Genomic DNA, 22,183 nt, shown 5'->3' on the forward strand with positions numbered 1-22,183 from the left:
TCCTAAATGCATAGTCATAATTGCGTCAAATTTACAGTGCAGTTAGAAGAAAGACTGCAAATATTAATCATGGTGGTATATTTCTTGTTTTGCTTCATTAAAGTATATAAAAGCTAGAGAAAATGTCTACATTATTTTTGAAGAGCCCTCGTAGAAGGAAAATTGCTCCATTTTGCATGAATCCCTCATTTATGATATGGAAAGACACAAACGTGTGTAATTGTTTGGACGAAAAAAACCTACATTTTATATTAGCATTTTGTTAGTTACATTACTATTTTAAAAAACATCATCATTATAGTATGCGGGGTTAGTAAGACCAAGTTTTTAAAGTGTTTTAAGGTCTGTGTTATATTTCCTCAGACGTTTGGACGACCCCTAGTAAAATTTAGTGAAAGCCCCCCCCCCCCCCCCCCCCCCCCCCGTAATTTATGATATCGGTTACCCTGTTGTAATAACATTTTGATAATATGAAAATTTCTATCATACTTTGAACAACCTCTTGCAAAGCGAATAAGTTGGGAAGATGAAATCGTCCTTTTTTTCATTTTTTGTTTTGTTTTTAAATTACGATTCACCATTTCTGAAAAATATAGGTTGTCGATATTTAAGATATCATGAAGGTACCTCGACGTGCCATTAGAAGCTCCAATAATGGCAAAATGTGTCTTAGTGGACGAAATCTCGTTCATAACAGTGTAAGAATAATACAGAAATGAGTTGGGTACAGTTAGTCCTCATAGGGAAACCAACTACTTAATTATAAGTAGATTTATTGCCAAATTTAATAAATATGTTATCTAATAGAGACATCAGCGCTTCACAAATCTGATCACAATTCCATATGGTGTATTTGTAAAATTTACTGTTATGAAAAATGGTCTAGCTTCATTATGTAGTACATGTAATGTTTGTTTAATAGCTTTTTTGATAACATGTAAAGAAATCTTCATTGACCAAAACAGATTAACCCCGAGTTCTCATATGCTTTAGAGCAATACTTCTTCACGTTAGACAAAAGCCAAAAGAAGAGAAATATTTTTGCAGTGCATAAGGTTGAATTTGCAAGGAATCAAGCTTTATAACTAGCTTTGTGTAGTTCAGGGATCAAATTAAGTCTAAAGTTAGCCTTGAAACAAGAAGTCATATTAACTTCATATTTCTATTGTTAAACAGGTTGAACAGAAACATGTTTAAAAGAATGCCCGCTTTTACCAAAATGATGGTATAAGAAATTTTTAAACTTATTATTATTACGAATTTAATAACAGTGTGTCCGAAATCTGGTATAAGAGGTCGTTTTTTGCCCAACAAACTGTGTACCACATTCTATGGGCATTTCATACAACTGCATAGATTACATGAAAGGAATTTTAAAATTTGAAGAATTATACTGATTTAAAAGATTAAAGTTGCAGTTCTGAGCTGTATATGCATGTATAATTAGGATAGTGGTCTATACAAGGCGTTCTACCAACCGAAATGAAACTCAAAATATGTTACCACCAAAACGTTTTCATCAGGGTCATCCTTATCATAGCTTAAATAAATATTTAACTTCATCTGGTCATCATTCATTCTGATTTGTTTTAAAATATACAGTTATCTGAAAATACTTTTGCAAAGAGGTAAATAACGTTTTTACCCATATAACATTTATGATGAAGAGATGTAACAATTCTGGATATTAATGGCAATTTTGTATTTATTCAGCACTTCTATGAAACGTTTCTTAAAATGACGCTATGACCCGACTATTTTGAGACATACCGTATATTATGCGTCCAAGCGTTTTATAGTGGTTTCGCACATCTTGTAAAATGCCTCTGACAGGACAGGTGATGGACTCCATGATAGACAGATCATTAAGTATTCAGGTACATACTTGCAGCTATATCTTTTATTTACATGGTCTCGTAATTTTAGAACAAGGTTGGAGCAGAGTACAGTGCAGTGTACAAGTATGCAAAACGTCAATTGTGCATCATTCTTCACTTTGATTACCCTCCATTTTTCAGAGTAACACGACAGCATTAATAAAAATAATCAATGTCAGGGTCAAGATAAGGTCACAGTTAAATGATTTCGTAGCTTGTATAAATATTATATGTATATGGAAACATGGAGTTGTGTTCACATATATTTTAAAGTTTGAACTGAAGAGTAAAATATATTTTATGTCCCTCATGTAAGCTTAAACTTGATATTGTCTTTTCATTCCTGAGAAAGAGTAAATCGATGTTAAGACAATAGTATATCCAATTGTGTATATTGATTGACACGCAATACAAAAGAAATTATTCACCAGATGTTTTTGAGCTAATGAAGTTCGAAATGGGAGATGCGTTTTTGAAATGTTTCAGTGTTTTACGTGTATTAAAATCATGAAGTAAAATGTAATTGCAAATGACAATATATATGGGTATGTGTTATTCTAATTATTACATGGAATATACAACTTTATTTTCGATTTTATAGCAATTTATAAAAGTTCAAAAAGTGGTTGTGCTTTTGGAATTAATCGTAACGAGAGTAAGAAAAATATTCAAATTGGATTTAATATTCAATTTAATTTGAAGTATACACAGTAAAGGAATAATAACGATTTGTGAGTATTTTGATGTTCCCTTATCTTCTAAGATTATACACTTTACTTTATAATCCTGAAAAAATGGCGATTACGTTTTACGGATAGACCAACAAAATCACCTACAAACTGGCTTCTTGAATAAATGGCGTAGATGAATGCACTTATAAGCCACTCAGTATACTGCGATTAAATATATTATATAACTCATCATTTTTAAAATGTTGAGAAAAATACCAGAAAAGTAATAGCAGATTAAGAGACACTCGAAGGATAGCTATTAAGGTTGCCAACAGTCTGCCAACAATTAAAGATATAGTCACTAAATGAGGCATCCGTCAATGCCGTATCGTATTTAGCTAGGTGTCCTATGAAAGAAACAAGTTTTATTATTTAAGGGTAATGGTCAGAGTTTCAAGCAATAAGATCGCCTTGAATGTACGGCTCTTACTCGTGTGAGATTATGCTAAGTCATTGTATTTTGTTACTGAAAAAATAATACGTAAAACATAATTATTAGGAAAGTTGATTAAATCAGCGCTATTCAATTGCAAACAGTAAGAGAAGAATAAAAATAATTTTGGTTAGAGAAATTGCTTGTGAAGTTTAATGATTATACACGCTAACGTATACCTTCTTTTACTTTATTTTTTCATCTGTGCAACTTTCCTAATTCGATTCGGTGCCTCTCACGCAATGTTACGTATGCTAAAGCAAAATATGATTGTGTCTTCAATTAAACTCTTAGTTAAAAAATAAAGAATAAAATAATCTTGCTTAAGATATACACCTTTTTATTTTATGACTGAGCATAACTAACATGAAAATATAACGAAAAAATATGTTATGGCCAGCAATACAAATGTAGCTAACAAGATCACATATTTAAATTAAAAAATTAAGCAAAATATGCATGCTTTGTAAAATTTGACATTTTTATACCGCAAAATCAACTCCTATTAACAAGGAATTTGTCTTCCAAAACACAGTCTGAAATGAATGTATGGATATGCTTAAGAAATGACTTGTTTCTCGGAGTTAAAGCGAAATAAACGACAGTATACGAAAGGCAAATATATGAAGTGCGCCTGTTTGTCATTCATTTCGTGTGAAGTCCGAAATAATTTTTTTCATTTCCTATATTTTTTCTTATTTTAACCTTTAATTTCCTTTCCGTTTATTAATTAGGTTGTTACAAACACAATATCGTTTGTGATATGAGCCGCGCCATAAGAAAACCAACATAGTGCGTTTGCGACCAGCATGGATCCAGACAAGCCTGTGCATCCGCACACTCTGGTCAGGATTCACGCTGTTCGCTAACGGTATCTCAATTGCAATAGGCTTTGAAAGCGAACAGCATGGATCCATACTAGTCGCAAACGTACTATGTTTGTTTTCCCATGGCGCGGTTCATATTAAAATCATCAGAAACCTTTTAACAAGCGACGGCGTTTAATACAGCTGCATATTTTTGTTTAAAGTTGGCATTTTTCAAACATATTATGATGAATATTCATTGCCGTTGCGAAAACAAATGCTTTTTATAATATTATTACAATGTACATGATCACTTAAAAAAGTTTCAAGCATAAGTCAATAAATGTGATGGTTCATATGAGTCAACGGGATATTGTGATCACCTGTTATATGTGGTAGCTCTTAAGGTAAGGAAGGCGTAATGACCGGGGATTTCAAAAACAAGTTGCATCCTTGATATCGTGTTTGAATAATAGTTAAAGCTGATCTTAACCTGATGTACAATTATTAAAAAGGTCAATGCACACTTTTTTTACTCAAATTACGTTTGAGCCAGCCATAAATAGCTGTAACGTTGCATTTTTACGGCGATTAATTTAGTTTCGAGGCGTCCATTCAATTAAAAAATATATACTTTTGTATTTTTCATTTAATATAACAGGCCCGATGAAACCTATACGGTAATGTAATATTCAAACATGTCTCCGACTACTCGCCGAAGGAATGTTTACTTTATGCAAAAATCATGCCAAAATCTTTCTACGAAATTATTGTTTCCGAACAGAATGACTGAGTAGTATGTAAAAACTGTCCCATATATTAAAGAAACAAACAAAAAACAAAACAACTAAAATGATCATATGAATTAATATTACTGTAAAATGAGCGAACAACATACGGGGGTTTTCGACTTCGTTTTCGCTGTATTGTCTAAAAGCCACCCCCCTCCCCAACCCCGCTACCACCCTTTTCATGCGCCGATTTTGTGCATCAAAATTTCAGAAAGAACTGTTTGTATTTTAAGGAAAATGAAATAATCAAAAAAGTAACATAAATACAATTCAAAATTTTGTTAGCCATTTTCCGATCTCTTTGCGACTTTTATTGTCACACTTGTAAATTTGAATGCATTTAAAAAAACAAAAAACATAATGAATAAATGTTACATTTTTATTAAACATTTTACCGCTGTTCTCTCCTCCATAGATGGTTTTAATTTTCTGACAATGTTCCTGAAATGTTTATGAATTAAATAAAATTATAAAATTCCTTGTCTACGATGCTATGGAAATTGGACAGTTTAAACACAATTAAAACGTTATATGTTTTTCCCTGCGTTTTTCAACCAAAAGAAAGTAGGTGAGGGTAGATTTCTCAGAAGCATAAATTGTATGTTTGTAGGATTTATTCGTAGCCATTATTTTATGGCTTGTTGCATTTTTAAATAACTTTTCTTATTTGTTAATACATCTTTTTCAGGAATCCGGACATGTTAGTTTGAGACCGACGAGCTACAGCCCTCCATGAAGTTGGAAAGTTGTCAATTTGTTACGGAGAGTGCCTGCTAGCTAGAAACTATACGTTATAAACTCGTAAAGACAGATTTCGTAAGCAGACCGCCGTGACATAATTGGAAGCTGGTGAGAAACGGCGTAAAACCCAACTAAATGGTTATCAAATGCGTAAGTGCAATTACTTTTTTATTTCATGCCCATACATTTTGAACGTCTGAGGTTAACTTCATGTCGTTTTGACGGTTTTACGTCTGTTTTAGTCAACATTTTTTACAAGCACACACTCTTTTTCCATTATAGTAACTTACAACTGTCCCATTGAAAATATTAGTCATGGATAGAGCGGCCTAACCGGGCGACAAACTATGAGGCGAACGCTCAAACCAGTGTGTCATTCGGTCCGACATGAGAGTTGGGAGTAATTTTTGACCGAGTGAATTAGACAAGAGACTATTTTCACAGGGTCAGTTGTATTTGAAGTTTCAAGACTGGAATTATTAAAATCTGAATCGCATATTTTTGTTATCCATGGTTTAAATTTGATGCTCATTTAAAAAGATGAAAGTTTATGTTGTGGGAATGGCTGAACCTGTCGATGTTGAAACAACTTGTAGCCGGACGCAATAGCTTTTGTCCCGCGTTAAAAGATATGCTTGAATTATTTTATGTATGAAACAAAAAAAAAAAACACTCAAATATAATCTATACCGTTTTCCCTCTGTTTTCTTTTTTTGTGATAGTGCCGTTATAAAACAGACTGAGCGGTCATGTTTCAGGAGGCCTGGATTCTAAATTTTTGCGTAAAAGTTTGGAAACGGCACCGAATTTTCATATTTCATACTTCAGTTCATTCATATCACCCGGTTTTCTTTCAATCTAAAGTTGAAAATGACTGCAATTTAGCGGCTATATCCAGCTATAATATTCACGTTATTAAAATTTTATAAGAATTCGCACATACTGATAAAAATGGTGGAAGGTTATTTATGAATAGGTCAAATGCTGACAAAATATCAGCAATATTTTTACTTTAATCAGAGATCTAATAGATTGTTTTTCTTTTTTGCTTGAAAGCGTTCATTCTAGCTTTGATGAAATAGAATAAGAATACGAAGATATTTTTAAGTAGACAGTAGTTACATTTACTCCTTTTATGAACTACAATTAGATATTTTATTGTTTAATTATGACTGAAAAAAAATGAATATTTAGCATACAACCTGCTTACCGCTAGTTTGGAACACAGAGACGTGGCGAAGTCAAGCATTATGTTCGGCATTCCTCTAAATGACGCTGCATTATGCCTTCTTGACCTTAAGTCAGTCATTCGTTGATGCTTGACAGTTATAAACACGGTATAAGGCAGGTATGTGTCAGTATATAACAGGAACCACGTTTCACAAGCACTTATTGTCAGGATATAGTAAGAACCAAGTATCACAGAGAATAGCATAACGATACTAAATGTAAATATCATTTGATGTAGACGGTACGTTGAGGGTGCTTACATTCCTTCGTATCATTTGCAATAGAGACATAGTGCATATACACTGTCACAAATAGTTTATGCTAAAATTAGAACACCCGCAATTTCAGAAAACAAAGTCTACAATTTCGGTGTAATTTCGTTTTTAATAGATCTGCCACAAATGGAACCATTTCTTCATTCACTTGTCTAAAAGCATTTATTACTTTTCCATGTCATGATACAAGATTAAGTTTCGTTTGCTGATATTTTAGAAAAAAGACACAGTTCAATGACATTGGTATAAGTACCAATAAATACAAAACGAAAAGAAAGAAAATACATGAAAACATCAAGATTTGTGGCATGCAATCCAGGATCTTCATTGCATTTGAAAACCACTATTTTCAAATATTGATACACTATACTGACAGATATACAATAATAAATAGTGATAAATAATAAATAAACAATTATTATAATGGTATCTGTATACCATACATGTAGTATATGAATGTTGACTTTTTATAATCTTGTGAAGAAGAAGAAAAGTGGAAATATCAAAATCACTATAAATCAACATTATTTTCACTTTGAACAATTTCATGCTGATTAATGAAAAAGAGATTAATGTAAAAAGTCAGATTGTCTTGCATTGTGAAATGTTATGAGCTAATTGATTTGACCGCATTGAAACGTTCTAAAGTTGCTGAAATCAGCATCAGTCTCTGTGTTATATCTTAAAATTATATGCAATATGTTTTTACCATCTAAGTAAAAAATAAAGCTGCTTACTTTAACGAACAAAAACTATATTAAACCAGCAGCATTTTGGAAAAAAGAAAGAAAATAAATTGCCTAGAAAAAGTATCTTTTATGAAAAATTATTTTTCTTCAAACTTAATTTTATGCAATATCACACATTAAGTCAATTCATATTCAATTCAGTTTTGGTATTTACGTATTTTGAACTAATTGTGTGTGTGTGTGATTATACACTAACACATGAAGTTAAAATCACTTTCTCAGAAAACAATTACTACTCATAATTACTCTTAAAAGTTATAATGGAAATAATGTGTTGTAATACAACTAGTGTCTAGGATGACCGAGCATCTAAATCTTGCCCATTGTGAAAATAAATGATTGATTTAATAATTGAAGTGCAATCAAAAGGAAGTTACATGAATTGGCGCTTTAGAGGCAACTGTAAGGGATATTTACAAACTAGTTCATTTATACCATCGACTTGGACCATTTATTTAAATTGACTCTCTTGTAAGAAGTTTTACTGTCGCCAGTTCAGCAAGAGAACGGAAACACAAGACTGGAACTGATCACAGGTTAATTTTATTATTGCTTGAAGTATACAGAAAGAGTTTAACTTCTACTTTGCCTGATTAACATCAGTTAAGATCTTCGTCAGTTAAGCAACTTCAGCCAAAGCTAAGTCACATATACTACATTAGACCATGCGGAAAAATACCGAGAAAGAATAACAGTTAACCATATAAAACTTAGGATACAGAAGCATGTGACAGCGTCTATCAGATTATTATTATTTTAAAGTGAATAGAAAGATGGTGTGAAGTTGCTGAAAGAGCTTAAAAAGGTATCCAATGCAGAAAAGCGTATAAGCTTACATGAAGAAAATTTTCTTATCATCTTATCATAATGTTGTTGGTTCTACTAGAATCTGAAGACGACAGCAAGTATATATTACCTTGAAAGGGTTTCAAGTCATAGGATTGTCACCAGAGTATGGCGCACAGACCGCGGAAGAGAAAATGTAAACACACACATTCTACAACAATTTTTCAGGACAGTAGGACAGTTTCCTGTATGGAAAATTACCATAAAACCAACAGGTATAACGTTGGTAGGGATACTGGATTGGAAAAAAAACTGGATTGAAGGACGTGTGTGCTCTAGGACAACGTGAAATACATGCGGTTTGTGTAACAGATATGATTCAATCAGAGCTTTACCGCATTGATTTTCACACAATGTACGACCACAGAAATATATAGAAGCTTGTACTTTAAACAGAAATGCTTATGCCACAGAACAATTAATAAACGAAACCAAGGCCAATTTCCAAAATGTTAAAATTTGCAAAGACGTTTACACCATGCCAAAATAAATATGCAGACACTTTCAACCATTTGGCTAACATTCCAAATGCCACATACTGGTAAAACATTAGAATTAGATGAAATATTTATGACAGTCTAGGAATAAAATCTGTATATTTGATTTGTAATAATATAAATTGCTCAGGTGATAATCTAGACGGTTAGTTTTGTAATCATTCGCCGAAAATTAAATATTAAGTAGCTAAAGTTAGATTTTGGACTTTAAAGGTTTTGTTTTATGATGTGGGGATAGTAAATTTGGAAAAATACCAAAAATATTGTTAGCAAGAATATTTGGAAAGTACGAGTTTACGGTATTATGTTCTGTGTTTCTGCATATACTTATACAAAAAATATGCAAAGTTAATAGTGTTATTTAAATAGAAAATCACCTATATGCATACTTAAAGAGAATTCCTACAGTTTTTTTCCTTTCATAGAATATTTTTAAATTCACATATATGATAGGAAGATTTCTGCTTTTTTATAAATACCAACCAAAATATACATCAAGACAGCACAATACGGTTTTTTTTTCTTTTTACAGATTTTATTATACACTTATTTGATATCATAGTCATATTTGTAATACTATATCCTTACAATAATGGGTACAAATGAAAAAGAAATGTTGTTTCATATTTACTTTTGTGAACTTTTTTCAATGAAAAATACCCATAATGAAGAATATTCTTTTTTAATTTTGAAAAAACTCTTTCATAGAATTTTTTCATGTTTTTCTTGTGTATAGATAATTGTATTGTGAGCATAAAAATGGCTAAAATGTATGGGTCACCAGGCTAAATTTTATGTTAAGGCCGCTAGAATACAACACCTGTTCGGACGGAAATGGCGCGAACCTGGCCAAATTGATGACATGTATGTCTACTAAAAGTTAAAAAAAAGTTTTAAAAATTCTTAATTCTTTCTATAATTGAATACTAAATAATCTGAAAGGTGATACTGTCTTATCAGTACTAAGTCAATTATCTTACATTATATGAACAACACTGTCTTTGTACTAAAATGCGATGTGAAAACACAACCACAAAAATAGCAAGATACCTGTCAGGCATGATACTTGTCAATACAACATAAACCAGTATCAACATTTGATTACTGATAAAACTTATCAAAAATGTTATTTCATTCAAGATTCATCATATTTAAGATTGTCTGTAACATGTTTCAACAAATGTTGACTTCAGTTCAGTTTTCCATAGAAAGTGTCGGCTGCGCAGAAAGATGCGTATAAAAAACTATAGGAATTCCCTTTAAGTTGTCTTTTAGTTGAGAACATGGTTCCGAAATATGCCCATTTTAACAGTTATGGCACAATTATTGGTAACATCAAACGTGTTTAATTACATTTTAACCGTTTTCGTTTGTTCAGACTTATGCCTTTTTGGTGATATTTTGGTGATATTAAGTCAACTGGAAATAGCTTGTGGTGTTATTTAAAGTGAAATTCTCACTTAAGCCCTAACATTAATAAGGATCATCTAATGGTCGTGGCGAACCTCTTCAAACATATGAAGACTCTAGGATTAATAATTCTACAGTCTGTGTGATTGCTGAAAATAGGTTTTGCTGTTAAAAATCAACTTGATGTTGACCTATGGTCTTTTAACCATGAAATATTTAGGGGTTAGCTTGAAATGAACTCATAATGAGCTTACCCACGAAGTTAAATGCCTCTTAGCTAACCGGCAGAAAATTTGTCGTACAAGATCCAGTGATCTTAATTATTAATCTTATACCCAATCATTTACATCATATGATTATGACAAACGTCTCTAAAAGTTAGAATGTGCTAGGTCTAACCATGTCTTGTATTTTGTCAGACAATTTGATGTTTCGAGTGACATTTCTCTACCAAAATAGATAGAGGTCCTGTATTGATATTCATCAACATCCGTACAAAGTTCAAGGATTCTAGTTTTAAGGATTTTCTGATCTGCAAATTCATAATGACCATTTATCTCCTATCCAAAACTAAAGACGAACGATTTACTAATCATGAAGAACATCAGACAAGTAATCCTCTGCTTAAACTGTTCGAAGAGAAGTTCACGAACCAAATGATTGACTTTGAATGACGACAATCAGTTATTACCCTAAAAGCACACCCGGAGGAATGGAAGTGCTCAGTTGAGCTCTAACACAATACAACAAATTTAAAACCATGTTTCATGTTATTTTTTCGTATTTAGCATCTGCCCCGTAAAAGTAAAATTTAATAATGAACTCTTAAAATTTAGATATTAAAATTAAAATCTTAAAATTTCAATCTCAGATATTAAACTTTAACACTAAAATTGAATAACATAAAAAACAAGGAAGAATATCCAACAAGGAAAGCCACGTTCAAAACACGCAGCCTTCCCAAAGACACACACGAACAACCCTCGCACACAACACATAAAATGAAACACAAAAGGACAAACAAACAAATACAGGAACACAGTGGGGCACCGCCTTGGAACGGTCAGTGGTTTGAAATAAACACCAGTAGCCGTCTTCACATAACATTTTTCGGTCTCAGCTGAGTTTGAGTTTGAAATTTTAATATCAATTTTACCAAAACCTCAAGGTTAAATTTCAAATGAGATTGACCATCAATAACGAATAATCACTTTGAAATAGTTATAAACTTAAAACTTAGTTTTAAACATGTTATTTCGATATAAATGAGAAATTAAAAAACAAGGAAGAATATCCAACAGGGAAAGCCACGTTCAAAACACGCAGCCTCCCCAAAGACACACACGAACAACCCTCGCACACAACACAGAAAATGAAACACCAAAGGACAAAACAAACAAATATAGGAACACAGTGGGGCACCGCCTTGGAACGGTCAGTGGCAAAACCACCACTGGGGAGTTTAAACCGGTTTATGGTGCACCTAACCTAAGTTTCATTATCAAACTCAGTTGAGTCTGAAAATGTTTTGTGAACACGGGGCCAGATCATCTTTTAAAACATAACTCTTATGTCAGTGATATTACAAAAGGAAGCAAGAAAAGGATCCATGTACCCATTTAATATTATCTATTTAACTCATCACATTTGACCTGAAAACATTCAAGCATGCGTAACCTATGTTAAGGCTAAATGTTTCAAATTTTGAAATTTGTTAGTGAATTCTTAAATCTCCATAAATTTATTTATTTAAAGACTACCGTTTTTAAAAGGACCAGGACGATTTATTTATTGTAAGGCTGATAGGCGGCTCCCCGACCCCTATCACGCCGTCGACGGGGAAAATAAATGGGGTAACCCCTTTAACACACTATTTCAAACTGAAAATATGAAAATACACCATATTAAATCGCACCTTCAACAAAATACTATATAAAGAAGAAAAAAGTGTTAATTTATTTTACAGTCTGTAATATTGTGACATGATCAAGATTAAATATATATATATTTATTTTCATGATAAATTTTGATTGATAAATTTAAAGTTATCTTAGATCCGTCAGTGCTGCACAACGGATGTGTGCACGTATTAACAAACTTAGATTTACTTAAAATATATGTTTAATTTTTTGTCTCATTATAGCGTGGAATTCTAAATATGTTTTGAAAACGGAGTGTTTACGCTATAAGACACAATGCAATATACACCATTGATAATTCTTCATCATTTAGTTGTCTTTGTGTATTTCATTTCAATGTATATTGAATTAGAATAGATTAACAAAAATATTTTTATTCATGCAAACCATCCAACTTAAAATCTGAACATTTCGTATATATATTTTAAAAATATTACATCATGTCAAAGCAGAATAATTGTGTGTGATAAAATGCCGAGGAGAAAAGATATTCTTATATCTATGAAGCGGATATAGCCTATATGTTAAATGAAAATTTGTTTCGTCCTCTATGTGAATATGTCTTCAAATTATTTGTATGCTGATGTTGGCAGAAACTACAGCTCTTTTGAATAAGGGCAGATATTATGAAACACCCTGTTATGAAATTGAAAAATCATATTTACAACAAACAAGAATGAATATTTTGTAACCTGATTTGTATAACTCCGAAGGCATACAGTTAATAAATTGGATGAAAAACATTACTTTAGTGTCTCTGTATTGTGTGTAACGCAACAAAATGTACGAATAATGATAAAACATGGAATTATCAAATACTAAAAATGTTAATATTTAGGGAGTACTTTATTAAATGTACATTTTCTTGTCTGGCAGGAGAAAAAATACTATGAAAATATATGCTACAACTTTTATTTTTTACTCATGGATCAGAGATGTATGCTATTCTCTATGTAAATTAGAATGCTGAATTAGAAAGATTTTTAATATATTTGCAGAGGATTCTCAAGCTAGATAAGTCCTAACACATTGATTGATTGTGTGCCCATTTGTTGTAAACTATGTGTTTTAAAAAAGTGTAAGATACTAACATGATCCATATTCTTAAAATTATTTTCAGAAATGCTTCAGCTGTTACCAATCCGAAGATATACAGATGCTATTTTAAAAGAAAAAAACAACAGCCTATTCCTTTCCTAAAGGGCAAACTTCAAGAACCACATGGATTCTGCACCAAGAACCGACTGGAGGTAAAAGATCAAGCAAGAAATTATCACAATATGTAAAGACTTAGACAGTTATTTGAATAAGTGTTTTATCCGAAACTACAAGTTTTGAATATCACGTTTTCAACCAGAATTTATACGAAGGAGAAATAGTACAAAGTGGAAATTAAAGTGGCTAAAACAATTTTCATTGATGTTAGTGCATACTGGAATTTTATTTTAAATTGCTTAGTTTCAACATAAATCATCTTCATTTCAGGAAAAATGAAAACGATCGGAAAACATCAGTAAGTTACAAGACGAAGACAAGCATGGGAGTAGCAGGTTATTGTTGTTGTTCTCTACTGTGAAATTTGGAAGTGAATGCTGGCACTTAGATGGTATTATTATGGAAGTAAAGTCAGTTACAATACAAATCGTAATGGTGCACACGATTTCACATAGTTCAGGTTGTTTGTTGCTCTTTTAAACGTTTTGATCGTTTCTGTTATAATAAAGGAATGTATTTATTTTTAATACGTGTAACGGGTGAACAGTGGGATAACCTTAATGAATTTTCTTTGTCCAAAACAAATGTTTGAGAACTCTTGATAATGTTTTAAAACAAAATGTGTTAGCAAACTGTGCAAAAACTACAGAAAATATCATTTCAGCTAATGTAAAAGTGACATTTACTTTAAATATTTCTTACATGTTTGCTTGTAAATAAACCTTTCATTTTTTTTTGTTCGTAAAATGGGTTTCAGGAGATTTTTACATGCTCTAGAGCGTAACTAACTAGATCACATTCTATATTGATTTGTTACGGGGCTTCAAATTTCAAATTGATTAAGCTGTTCATTGTTTCCCTGCTTACATTAAACTTAAACGATAAAGCCCACTATTTTCCCCCTGGTATGTTAAATCAGTCAATGTGTGCATTTATGAATACAGGGTATGGAATAACAATAGCCTGTTCATTTTAAAGCTAAGACATTTGTCATTTTTATTCAACTATACAATTTAGTATTTTAAGTTTGGAAATATACTTGCAACCCAGCTAATACACAAAATTGAATATAAATACATATTTACGTTTTACTGAAAAAGAAGCATGCCCAATTTGAGATGTCATTAAATATAAAACCCATCAGCCTTAGCGTAAATTTGCATTACTATTACATTGTTACATAAATTAGAAAAGTCTTATATTCCACAAGGGAACGTATGATTCCGTATGTGCGTATTTCATAAGAACTCGAGCATGTTTATTTTACATATTTGTCTTCATGGGATTCACCCTGTGAGAACACTTTCATGTAATCTGGACCAAGCTTGGGATTGCATTTGAGGTTTGGAGCATCATAAACCGGCGTAAATCCGTGATATTTGTTTTCCTACTAGGGTCTTGTTTTCACCACTGGGGATTACTTTGGTTAATTGTTTTTTTTTTTTTTAAGTTTTTTTTTCGGGCCGGGGCCAGTCAAGTGGTCCCTATCCCCACTGGGGTTACAGTTTTGTTATTTTTTTTAAAAGTAAATTGTCCGGGCTGCCAAGAAAAAAGGGGGGTGTAAAAAACCATGGGGATTATTTTGGGTTTTATTGTTTATTTTACGGGTTTATTTTTGTTTGGGGGCCCAAAAGGTAGATTGGTGTTGCAACTTGGGTTTAAGTTTTATTTTTTATTAGAAATTGGTATAATTTTCTGGGTAAGGGAGAGTTGGCTTTTACCACGGGGGAATTAGGGTTTTTATTTTTTAAAAAATTTGAAATTTTGTAAAAGTCTCGGGCTACCAGGGGGAGAGTTTTCCCCCAACCCACGGGTTTACTTTTTTTATTGTTTCATTTTTTTTAAGAAATAGTTTTTTGGGTTAGGGGAAAGAAAGTTGGTCCCTAAAACCAAAACATGGGTTTTTAGGTTTTTAAATTTTTTTTTTAAAATTTAGTAAGTCTCGGGAACGGGCGGGAGAGTGGGCCTTCGGGGAAATTTACTGTTTTTTATTGTTTTTTTTTTTTATAATTTAATTTCCGGAACAGAAAGAGTTTTGCTATCACCACGGGGGATTTCTGGGGTTTTAAATTTTTTTATGTAAAATTATAGTTTTTTCTGGGGGCCCGGGGAGGGGGGGTCTATCCCCAAAGGGGTTTACTCGGGTTTTTTTGCTTTTATTTAAATAAGTTTTTGTCTCGGGAAATCCCAGATTACATGTTTTTACCAGGGGGTTTACTGTGGTTTTATTGTTTTTTTTTTTTATAAAGCTCAAAAGGGCCAGGAAATGGTCTTTTAACCACTGGGGTTTACTGTGGTTTGTTTATTTTTTAAATTAAGGCCTCTGGAACTACCGGGGGAGAGGGGGCCTATTAAAATTTGGGGATTACTTTTTGGTTATTTTTTTTGTTTTTAAAGTAAAGCCTTGGAACCCCAGAAAAAATTTTTGGGGAATTCACCTTGGGGTTTACTGGGGTTTATTTTTTTTTTATGTATTAGTAAAAATTTTCTGGAAAAGGCCAGAGTAGAGTGGTGCACACCACTTGGGGTTACTTTTTTTAAAATTTTTTTTATGTAATTGGGATGTCTTGGAATGGCAAGGGGGAACAAAAATTTGGTGTTATCACTCCTTGGTTTATTTTTGGGTTTTGGGTTTATTTTTTTAATTTTTTTAAAATTTAGTTTTTGGGTTGTACGGAAGGGGAAGTTTGCTTTCCCCAAGGGGGGAAAAAATGTGGTTTTATTGTTTTTTTAAAATTTACAATTAATTCTAAAAACGGGCCAGATTTAAGGGGCAAACCCCCACGGGGGATTTTTTTGGGGTTTTTATTTTTTTTTTAAAAGATGGGCTCGGGAAACTAGCCAGAGTAATGGTGTTTTCCCTTTGGGGATTTTTGGGGTTTTATTTTTTTAAGTAATAAGATAGTTTCGGAACGGCCAAAGGGGAGGGGTCTTTCCCACGGGGAAATTTATTGTTTTGTTTTTTTTTTTTTTATTAAAAACCTGGAACTAGCCAGTAAAGTGGTGCTTTCCCCATTTGGGGTTTACTGGGGTTTTTTGTTTTTTTTAAATTAATATAGTCTCTGGAACTGGCCAGAGAAGAGTGGTGTTTACCCGGGGAAATTATTTGGTTTTTTGTTTTTTTAAATTGGGGTAGTCTTTTAAAAACTGGCCAAAGTTTTGGGTGTTTTTTGGGGCAACCCACGGGCTTCCCGTGTTTTTTTGTTTTTTTTTAAATTGGGTAAAATTTTTGGAAATTTGCCAGAGAAAGGGTGGTGCTTTTCCCCTTTTTGGGTTTACTTTGGTTTTTTTGGTTTTTTGTAATTAGTATGTTTTCCGGAAACAAATCCAGAGAAAGGGTTGGGTTATTCCAAATTTAATCTTGTTTTTATTGTTTTTTTTAAATTTGTATAGTTTTCCGGGAATACCAGGAGAGTGGTGCTTCCCCAATTTGGGTTCTTTTGGTTTATTTTTTTTTTAATTAGTATGTTCTGGAAAAACCCAAGAGTAGAGGGGGCCTAAACGGGGTTAAACTTATTTTTTTTTTTGTAATTAAAAGTTTGGAACTAGCCAGGGTAGAGGGTGTTTTCCCCCTTTTTGGGATTACTTGGTTTTTTTTTTATGAAAAATTTTAAATAGTTTCTGGAAAAAGGGCCAAAAGGAAAAGTGGTCCAATTAAAAAAGGGGGGTTTTTTCCTTGGGGTTTTTTGTTTTTTTAAATTGTTTAGTCTCGGGAAAATACCTAGAGAAGGGGTTCAAACCCCAGGGGGGAATTACTTTTGGTTAAATTGTTTTTTTTGTAAAATAAAATCCTGGACCTGAAAATTAAAAGGGGTCTTTTACCAGGGGGTTTTACTTTTGGTTTTTTTTGGAATTTTTTTTTTTTTGTAAAAAGGGATGTTCGGAACTAGCCAAGTAGAGTGGGCTTTCCAGGGGGATTACTGTGGTTTTTGTTTTTATGTAATTAGTATAGTCTCGGGAACACCCGGGTAGAGGGGTTTCTAAAAAAACCCTTGGGTTTAACGTTGTTATTTTTTTTTTTGTAATTAGTAAAGCCTTTTGGAACTAGCCAAGAAAAGTGGCTATACCCGGGGGTTTTTTTAATTTGTGGAAGGGTTTTTTTTGAAATAAAATTTCTGGGAAAACTAGCCAATTTTGATTTGTTGCTTTTCCCCACTGGGGTTTAACGGTTTTTTAAATTGTTTTATGAAAATTAAATTTTTAGTCTCGGGAAACCGGAATTTGGCCAGGGGGGAAGAGTGGTGCTTTTACACGGGGAATCCCCTCCTTTTTTTTTAGGGTTTTTAAAATATTAAAACACCAAAGGGTTTATTCTTTTTTATTGTTTTAATTTTTTAATTCCCCAAACATCCAAAGGGGGTTAGAGGGGGTCTTTTCCCCAACGGGGGTTTACTGTGGTTAAAAATTTTTTTTTAAAATTAGTAAAAATCTTGGAACGGGCCAAGGGGGGGGGCCTACCACCATTTGGGGATTACTGGGGTTTATTTTTTTTTTAAAATTATTTAGGCTCTGGAACTGCCAAAGAGAAGAGTGGGTTTTCCACCCTGGGGTTTTACTGGGGTTTATTGTTTTTTAAATTTAAGAAAAGTTTTGGGAAAGGGCCCCCAAGGGGAGTGGCCCCTATTCCCATAAATTATTTTCTTTTTTTATATAATTGTTTTTTTCCCCTGCTACGGGAAAAAAGGGGAAAGGGTTTGCTTTAACCATTTGGGTTTTTTTTTGGGGTTTATTTTTTATTTTAAAATAAATTTTTGGAACTACAGAGGGGGGTGGTTTTAAAAACCCCAATGGGAAATTAAATTTGGGGGGTTATTTTTTTTTTTGTAATTGGGGAAAAGTCTCTGGAATGGCCAAAGGGGGGGAAAATTCTCCCCCGGGAAAAAAACGTAGTTTATTGTTTTATTTAATTTTTTTCCCCTTAAAAGGGCCCCTTAAAATACCCAATTACAGGGGGTGCTATTAAAATTTGGGATTTTTTCCCTTATTGGGTTTTTTTGTTTTAAAAGTATATTCTCGGGAATTTTAAAAGTAGAGGGGGTGTTTTTAAAAATTTTGAGTTTATGTGGTTTTTTTGTTTTTATGTAATTTTTTATGTCTCTGGAACTAGCCAAGTAATGGTGCTGTTAAATTTGGGGATTGTGTTGCTTTTTTGCTTTTTTTTTGAAAATTAGTATAGCTCGGGGAACTACCCAAGAGAGAGGTACTATCACCAGGGGGCTTACGTATTATTTTTTTGAAATTTAATTAATGGGTTTTGGGAACTACCCGGGGGTAAGGGGTGCTATTACAATTTGAGATTCCCTTGGTTTTTTGTTTTTATGAAATTTTTGTATAGTCCCCGGGAAAATAGCCAAGTAGATGGTGCTTTTTAAAAAATTGGTATTACTGTGATTTTTGTTTTTGGTGTAATTAGTTTTTTCTCTGGAACTAGCCAGGGGTGAGTGGTGATTACGATTTGGGAAAATTACAGTTCCCTTTTTGTTTTTTTTTTGAAATCGTAAAAACTCTGGAACTAGCCAAAATTTAATTGGTGCTATCACCACGGGGAAATTACTGTGGTGTAAATTTGTTTGAAATTCTTTTTGTTTTTTTTTTTTTTGTAATAATTATAGTCTCTTAACTGGGCCATATTTAAGAGGGGTGCTTTTCCCCCACTGGGGATTACTGGGGTTTTAATTTTTTTTTTATGTAATTGTAAAAGTCTCGGAACTGCCAAGTAGATGGAACAAATTACAACTTGGGGATTACTTTTTGTTTATTTTTTTTTTTTGTAATTAGAAAATAGTCCCCAAAATAGCCATAGTGAGTATGTATTACCACGGGGTTTTACGAAGGGGTAGGGTTTTATGTAATAAGTAAATTTCTGTGGAACTACCCAAGTAGAGTGGTGCTAAAAACCACTGGGGATTATTGGTTTATTGTTTTATTAATTAGTTAGCCCTCGGGAACAAAAATTTGGCCAGAGAAGATAGTGCTATTACCACGGGGGATTATTCTTTATTTTTTTTATGTTATCATTATTTTTTCCCCTCTGAACACCCAAAGAAGAGTGGGGGCTTTTACTACTGGGGTTTACTGAAATTTTTTTAGTCAAATTTCCCCAAAAAAAATTTTTAGCCAAAGTAGAGGGGTTTTACTGTTACAACTGGAGATTACGGGCTTTTTGTTTTTTTTTTTGTACTTAGTATATTCCGGGAACTAGCCAGAGCAAAATTGTTGCTATCACCCTGGGGATTACTTTTGGTTTATTTTTTTTTTTATATAATTAGTTTTGTCTCTGGAAATTTTGGCCAGATTTAGGGGAGAGTGGCGTACCACCCCCCGGGTTGGGGGGTTTAAACTGTTTTTATTTTTTTTTACATTGATCAGTTAGTCTCTTTTAATTTTGCCCAGGCAGAGTAAAAGCAAAAAACTGATGTTATTTTTTTTATTACTTTAAATTGGTCATTTTTTAATTTTGCTACGGGTCAAAAAGGGGTTTAATGCTAAATCATAGGGTTTAAATTGTGGAAATTGTTATGTTATTAGTAAAGTCTCTGTTTCCGGTCAGGGGAAGGGGGGTATATCAAAAAGTCGGGTTTTACATTAATGTGGTATATTGTTATTATGCCCATTGTATATCTCTGGAAAGGTCAAAGGGGCTGGTAATATTCCACCTGGATTTATTTGTTTTTTGTTTTGGGTATTTATTTGTTTTGGGTCTCTATCCCGGGCCCAGGAAAAAGTAGTATCCCCAAAAGGGGGTTACTATACTTTCATATTGGGTTTTCCGGTATTGATTTAAAGCCTAGAAAGGGTCAGGGGAGGGGGGTTTTTTAAAGTAGGGAATTTTTGTATTTTCCTCTGGTAGGCCAAGGAGAGGGGTTGCTATCACCACGGGGGGTTTAAACTGTTTTATAATTAATTAGGTTATTTTTTTGGTTTTGTTTTTGGTACGATACGGGGGAAAATTGGGGGAGATTGTTTTCCCCCCGGGGTTTTACTGTGTATTTTGTTATTATGTTATTGATTATTCTTTGGTACGGCCCAGAGGAAAGGGGTTTGATTCAGGGGCGGGTATTACCGTTTTTTTTAATATTATGTCATTGTATTGGAAAATTTGGCCCCGTTCGGTGTAGAGGAGAGAAGTGCTATCACCACCCACCTGAGTTTAAACTGTATTGTATTGATTTTTAAGTAAACCTTAGAAAGTGAATAAAAAACGGGTCACTTTTTATTGGATGATGGGTTTGAGGGGAACCCAGAAGAATATTTTTTAGATCAAAGGGTTTTCGAAACAACAGTAACTGTAAAAAAAGGTTACATTGCTTTGTTGCCCTTTTGTGCTAAAGTTAATGACGGCTGAAATCTTAAAGATATATGAAATTCGTACTACATGTGTGCTTGGGTTTTGATGTTTGACTTAGTTTCTTTGCAAATGAAACGTATTACTTTTCACGAAAATCATATGAGTATCAGTATCAAAAAGAGTAACACTGATCAGCAAAGTTAATGTGCTAAAATACGTATTGCTAGAACAAGGAACAAAAAGTACTTAGTAAGCCGTGTCCGGGATCTTTGGGGAAAAAAATTCGATTAAAATTTCTGCTGCAGATCTCACCACGTTTTGGAAAATATTAGCTTTTTATTCAAGAACGGGGAGAAAATCCCCCTGGAAATTTGTAAAATACTGGGGGAAAGGGGAAAGGGGTTTTGGTTTTTCATAGTTTTTCAAGAGGGGGTGCTTCGTCAGGTAAAAACCCCGAGGGATTTCTGATAGTAGGTTACTTTAAAATTAAATGAAGATGGAAGTCCCGGGAATAAGTCGGAAAATATGTTGATATGCATCAATATCTTTTTTTTTTAATAATTTTAAAGGGATTGTTTTTCTTCGAGATAGTAGTTAAACCTATGCACTTGGGAAAAAAATACTTGTTGTCGTTTTTCGTTTTTCATCCAGGGGGCATAATTAGAAAAGAGATATTATTTTCGGATGAACACCTTGAGGGAGAAAATAAAATGTTATAGTGTGATCGGCTTAATTTCCTGAACTTTTCTGTTTTCGTCAGTTTTTTTTTTTAGTTTCAAACTGTGGAAAAATTGGTTTAAGTACAAAGTTGGGTGAATCCCATTATTTTTTCCCAATTTAACACTTTGGGAAAGTTTTTAAAGATATTTACAACTTTCTTACTTTTAGGGATGATAAACAACAACAATTTCATCAAAAGTGATTTGTAAAAGTGTCTCGAAAAATGGTTTTTCCCTTTTTAAGAAAAGGGTTTTTATGTGTTAGAGTATATGTTAAAATATTCAGACTGGATTTAGTGCTCAAGACATTTGGAATATACATAGATATAGGGAAAAGGGATGTAATTATTACTAATATTCAATCCCGGGTTAAAATTTCCCAAAACAATTTGGAAAAATACATAGATAAAGTGCAGAAATAAATTAAAATTGGTGATACGTTTTTTTCCAAAAAAAAAATTAACCTTATTTACCGTAATGTATCACTATCAAATACATTTTCATATACAAATTTTTGTAAAATTAAGGTTTTGAAAATTTTCAAAATTTAAAATATTGACAAACTTTATGGACAAAAAATAGACCGGGAAAGTTTCAAATTTTTTTTTAGCGGTCCAGAAAAAAAATTCCCGCCCCATTAAAGTTTTTCGACCCTT

General features: G+C 32.8%; 1 long non-coding RNA gene across 2 annotated transcripts; it reads left to right on the forward strand.

Annotated features, from left to right (window-relative positions):
* The first annotated feature begins 2,288 nt into the window (after positions 1-2,288).
* Positions 2,289-14,940, forward strand: LOC123543548 (uncharacterized). 2 transcript variants are annotated; one of them, XR_008366786.1, is made up of 4 exons: positions 2,289-2,422; positions 5,327-5,529; positions 13,426-13,555; positions 13,791-14,940. It is a non-coding gene; the product is annotated as an uncharacterized LOC123543548 (long non-coding RNA). The 2 variants fall into 2 exon arrangements; XR_008366785.1 differs by having other exon boundaries at positions 2,317-2,608.
* The last annotated feature ends 7,243 nt before the right edge of the window (positions 14,941-22,183 follow it).

Source organism: Mercenaria mercenaria, chromosome 1, assembly GCF_021730395.1.
Source record: "Mercenaria mercenaria strain notata chromosome 1, MADL_Memer_1, whole genome shotgun sequence".
NCBI lineage: Eukaryota > Metazoa > Mollusca > Bivalvia > Venerida > Veneridae > Mercenaria > Mercenaria mercenaria.